The sequence below is a fragment of the Crocodylus porosus genome, unplaced genomic scaffold (assembly GCF_001723895.1).
Source record: "Crocodylus porosus isolate Cpor-Errol unplaced genomic scaffold, CroPor_comp1, whole genome shotgun sequence".
Taxonomy (NCBI): Eukaryota; Metazoa; Chordata; order Crocodylia; family Crocodylidae; genus Crocodylus; species Crocodylus porosus.
This window is the reverse complement of record NW_017728907.1, coordinates 32,300,254-32,306,090: the sequence shown is the minus strand read 5'-3', so window position 1 is coordinate 32,306,090 and position 5,837 is coordinate 32,300,254. Positions and strand designations below refer to the sequence as shown.

At 45.6% G+C, this 5,837-nt stretch overlaps 1 long non-coding RNA gene across 1 annotated transcript in view; it reads left to right on the top strand.

Moving 5' to 3' along the window:
- The window catches only part of LOC109307264, a 13,273-nt gene extending 7,922 nt beyond the window's left edge, over nt 1-5,351 (top strand). The window contains exon 3 of the long non-coding RNA XR_002100218.1: nt 5,229-5,351. This is a non-coding gene — a long non-coding RNA (uncharacterized LOC109307264). The remainder of the gene's footprint in view (nt 1-5,228) is intronic.
- Nucleotides 5,352-5,837: the final 486 nt, after the last annotated feature.

Sequence of the window (5,837 nt, the reverse complement as noted above, 5' to 3'; positions counted from 1 at the left end):
GGAGGGATGCAGACATGGCTTGCTCTGGGCAGAAGGGGGCAAGGGGCAGCAGATCATAGCTTCCAGCTCCCAGTGCTGCTGTGCCTGCATTCCATGCTTTCCATGCTGGCTGGCAAGTGGCCGCAGAGCACAACCCCTGCTCCCAGTGCTGATGCAAGCGCGGCAGTGCTGGGAGCAGGGCCTATGCACTGCTGCCGGCCAGAGTGAGCCGCACCTGCATTGTACCCACCCCCCATGCCAGCTGGGCAAGTGGCAGCAGGGCCAAGACCCCATGGCTCCCCCCACTGGGGCAGAGGCAGCCACAGCAGAAGAAGCCCCCATGGCTGCTCTGCCCAGCCCCATTCTCCGACCAGCCCAGCCTCCTAGGCTTAAAAAAAAATCTCTATACTCACCAGATCTGGCAGCAGTGACTGGGGCCTCTGAGGGCTCATGGCAGTGGGGGGCAGCAGGAATTGCCCCCCACAGCTGACACCTGTGCGGAAGCTGTCCCATGGCATGGGTCCAGCACGGCTCAGCAGGGCACCGCACACTGTCTGGGAGCTGGGGCGACTCCAGGAGTCAGCCAGAGCCTGGCACCACTCACTCCCCGTGTCCCCACCTACTAGGCAGCACGTGGCACCCTGCTGAGCCATGCTGCATCCGTGCCATGGGGCATCTGCCCTGTGGGTGCCAGATGGGAGGGTGATCCCTGCTGCCCCCTCTACCCCGTGCTGCTTGGGGGGGCTCTGCCATGAGTACCCAGAGGTCCCAGTCACTGCTCCTGCAGCCAGTGAGTACAGGGCTTTTTTTTCCCCAAGCTCCACACTCACCAGCTGCAGGAGCAGTGATTGGGGCCTCTGGGTGCTTGTGCCAGAGCACCCCTGTGCAGGATGGGGCAACGGGGGGCGGGGGTTCTGCCATGAGCACCTAGAGACCCCAATTGTTGTTCCTGTAGCCAGTGAGCTGGAGCTATTTTTTTTTTTTTAAAAGTGCCGGGACTATGCTGGAGCTGGGTGGGGGATGGGCTGGACAGGGCAGCCATGGGGGCTTCGCCCATGGCTCCCCCTACCCGGGGAGAGGCAGGCACAGCTGGAGGAGCTGTGGGAGAACCTGCAGTTGCCCATCTATGCCTGCCTCTCTCTTTCTGACCTGAATCACCAAATCTCTCAGTGCTGAATCTTCCAAAGCTAATTTGGCTGAATTGATTCAGGACAGTGCTCCAAATCTCCAAATCGAATCACTGTCCTCTGAATCAGCTGAATCTGCATCAAATACTTTCCTATTCACACTGGCCTACTGCCTGCCTGCCTGCCTACCTGCCTGCCTTCCTTCCTACCTTCTACTTTGGATGCCTCAGACCAGGCTTGCTTGGAGCTGTGTGGGGTGATCCTGAGCGTAAGACTCCCCAGCTTGCTATCTCTTTTCTTTTCTGACTCTCACCTGCCTAAAGGTTTCTTGCTTTTATCTACCTCCCTTTCTGATTTTTTCTTGCATTTTTGCAGTATTTTTTCCCTCTTTTTCCTGTTCTCTGTCCTCTCCCCCTACTACTTCCAGTTTCTCCATCTGCGAGTTGCATTTGTCTACTTCGCAGCTTCTCTCTTACTGTTTCTCTTTCTTTCTTGCTTGCTTGCTTGCTTGTTTGCCATGGGGAGTTATTTTATTTTATCTTTTGCCTTTTGAGGGGTGCTCTTATTTCCTCCCCTTTTCTCTTTTTCTTTTTCATTCTTTTTTTCTCCTTAACCCCCACATGCTCCCCCCCCCCTTTTTCACTCCTCCTTTTTTTTCTCTGGGCATTCACCCCTCTCTCTTTTTGCTTTACGTGGCCTCATTCCTAGACACTTATCTCTGTAGTTTATATAAAAGTGATCAGTATGGAGGTTCTTGGAGGTGATTCCACTCTTCAGAAATGCTTAAATTGCATGTTCTGACTCTCAAGATGCTGGCAGTATAGAACTTTGTTTCAATTTTTTTTCTTCCCTTAATTTACATTAGTGATTTCAGTGCAGGAATTCTGTGGGGAGGAGGGGAGGGAGAAGTTTATGTGGGGAGGGGAGAGGGAGGGATTGGGCACAGGTTGCCCGTGTCAAGCAAATCAGAAAATATCCTTTTCTCATTTCTGAAGATGAGCAGCCATTGGCAATGTGTAGGGTGTGCACGTGGGTGCACATGCACACCCCCAAGTGTGGCGGTGCATCCCCTATAAAAAGGCAGTGTCTGTGGGTGGTTGCTGACCCCTGGTCAGTGCTCGCCACCCCTCCCCCCCACTGCTGACAGCACCGGTGGCATCTGCAGGAGTTCCCTGCTTACTGTTGCTGTGCTCCAGCCACCATCATGTCCCCCCAGCCACTGGGGGCACATGTTGTTCAAGTGAGCAGCACTCCACCTGAAAGACTTGGACAGTGTTTTCTTTTAAGAGTGGTATTGGGAGAAGACAGCAAAGTTATGCCTTTATTTTTGGCATTGTACTGCTGTGTGCACTCTTACTGCATCCTCATGCACTACTATGCCTGAAAACATGACTTTCAAGCTATTGGGTCAGACTTATTTTGTGATTTTGAACTCCATTTTCACCTTTAAAGCTTTCCTCCCTTCTTATCATGGCTGGTGAAAAAATATGGCCATGTAATATGGTAAAAAAAGAAGGGTAAAAGTGTCACCCCATAGGCAACTTATTGCCACAAGGGTCAACAGTGTTTCAGGTAGAGGTGGTTTACCTGTGTCAGAAAAGCCATGTTGCCAATCTGGCAAGCAGTGCATGTAGTCACCATACTGGAATCCAAGATGGCTGTCATGAATTCACATTTTGGTTAATATTTTATCCCCTGCTAAGGTTATAAAATTAAATTCAAGTGACAATACCAACATTGTGTTAACCAAGGAGATTAATTGTAATATTTCTGTTGTGGTAACCATATTGGATGCCAGGATGGCTGCCACTAATTTACAGTTTTATTATTAGATACCCAAAAGGTTTGCAAAATTACTACAGCAACTCTGTTTTGTTTCAGATTACCTTGGCATGAAGACCACCATTGGAGATTGTCAACAAGGGACTCACTTTTAATCACCCTTAAACAAACATTACAATGGAGCCGATAGCATCACTGAGGCCAGTGACGCATGGGAGGTATGACTCAGAATCTACAAGATGCATCATATGTTTCAAAGTAGGTTTGTAGTCAACTATTAGCCTAAGTTCACTTGCTAGAATTGTACAAATATAAGGCACTCTTTCAACGTAGGACAATTGCTGAATTCAACACTTGTTATGGCAGTATTCTTGACTGACTACCACACTGTATTGTTCCTGCACTGTAATATTCCAAAAGCCTCAGTTGGCACCATTTTTGCTACCATTCTTTTACACACAAAGGACTTTTACACAGTTATTTCTACAGTTCTTTTACACACAAATATTGAAAGACTGTTAAGAAAGTTGTGCAAGGTAGAGGATGAACGGGAAACCCTACCAGCAACCTCAAGTAAGAATGCATGAGAACATTAGGCAGATCATCTACTCCAGCAGTTCACTGGAGGATGTGCATATTCTGCCATAAATGTTCTAATAAGAAGAGATTGAGTCTGGTGTTGTCATTTGAGTCCGTCAATGCAATACACAAGCTGGCAGAGAAGAATGAAGTATTGTGTTGCCAAATTTGTGTCAAAGATCTAATAGCTGCTGAGGCATATTACCATCTTGAATACAGATGGGAGGAACATTGAAAGCAAGAAATCTCTTGTTCCCATTTGCATGTGGGGATTGCACAAGAAGATATTCTTCTTTCTCTCAAAGTGAGAGCATGGCATCAAGTGATTCATGAACAAGATGCTGGTTTTGCATGGAAAAATATGTACAGTCTGAAAGATATACTTGAAAGATACTGTAATTTAGTAGAAGATGAAGGTGGTGAATGCCCTCTGGCCACACTGAAGCAAATGGAGCAAGAACTTCAGATTTACTACAAGACAGCCGTTCAGTTTTAGCACCAAAGAAATGCACACCTTCCATTTCTTGTCTTCCGAACTGTGACAACTGGTAAAGCTATACAAGCAGTTGTAAATTTGCATATAAATGATGAGGAAGCTTTTGGCCTGAAGTTCAGACAAGAGTTTTCAGACACAAAACTTGTACTATGTTGCTTTCAAGATCAAAGTAGATTTGAAAGTTATAGCCAGCATGAAGGGATACAGAAACTTGAATGAAGAACAAGCCCAAAAATGTGTTCCTGATAGTCTTTACACATTGATCCATTTGATTTTGGAAGATGGCAATGACAACTAAGATGTTGAAAGTCATGCACAAGATAAGCATCTGGACAGAGATGCACTGAATATATGTCAGGATATGCTTTACTTGCAGTCAAGTGGCAAAAAGCTAACACCAAAACATATTGGGTTAGGTTTACTGATATACCACGCAACTAGATCTAAGAAGCTGGTACAAAGTCTCCACACTGCTGTATGCAGCATACTGTATGACATGGTTTGTCGCATCAAGACCACAATTGCTGAGAAGAACTTAAAGGAATTTGAGGAAAATGGAGTCATTATGCAAAGGAATCCCATTCCTGGTCATTTTGTTTGCATTTCATTGGACAACATTGACATCTTGGAGGAAACATTAGATGGAAAACAAACATTTCATGCAATGCAAATTGTAGCATTTCAGAGAGGGCCATTGAAACCAATTGAGATTGAAGAAAGCACCAATACAATAGGAAGAAAAAGAAACTTGAAAGATGTACACCTGAATTTAAGTCATTCTGGTGATGATGACCCATAACAAGTTATTGAAAGCACCTATTCATAGTTGGGTAGTAATATAAATGAAAAGCTCAACAACACAGCTATCAACAAATATCAGCAGAGCTACCATGCATGCTGGATAGAATATCAGCTGATAACCAGGAGAATATTGCTGTACCAGGGTGCGCAGAATTTAACCAGTTTCTTTGTGATGATACTTCATCACTGTCAATTGCTGGATTTTGTCCCTTACTACCTGCACCAGCATCTGAGTGTGACACAATTTGGACTGTTAGCATGTGATATAAAACAATTGCAGGATTTTGGTACAGCAGCATATAGTCATAATATTTGATCAATCTTGTACTGCAAAGCAAATGACTTGTATGGGCATGGCTAGAACAGACTGAAGGAGTAATTTGACTGGGAGGCCTATATCATAATGGTTTACATAACACAGTTGGTCAACATTTTGTTTCTTCAGTTTTTGAAGATGCACTAAGTAGATTATTTTCAGAAAACACTGCCACCAAAATAATGAAAGGAAAACTGTACAACTGTGCTATCGGAGCACATAAGATAACATTTGAAACAATATGGCATATTTTGATAAAAAAATTCATTGTGTGGTTCATAGACTTCATAGACATTAGGGCTGGAAGGGACCTCAGAAGATCATCGAGTCCAGCTCCCTGCTAGAAGGGCAGGAAGTTAGCTGGGGTCATAGGATTCCAGCAAGATAAGCATCCAATTTACTCTTGAAGGTGTTCAATGCCACCTCCAATGGCAGGCTGTTCCAGACCTTGGGGGCTCAGACAGTAAAGAATTTCTTCCTTATGTCCAGCCTGAAACGGTCTTGCAGTAATTTAAAACCGTTCAACCTCGTCATCCCTTGGGGTGCCCTGGTGAACAAATGTTCCCCCAGAAACTGGTGGTCACCCCTGATAAATTTATAGGTGGCCATCAGATCACCCCTGAGCCTACGCTTTTCCAGGCTAAAGCGTCCCATGTCTCTCAGACTATCATCGTAAGGTCTGTTTTCCTGACCTCTGATCATGCGCGTGGCTCTCCTCTGGACTCTCTCAAGCTTCTCCACATCCTTTTTGAATTGT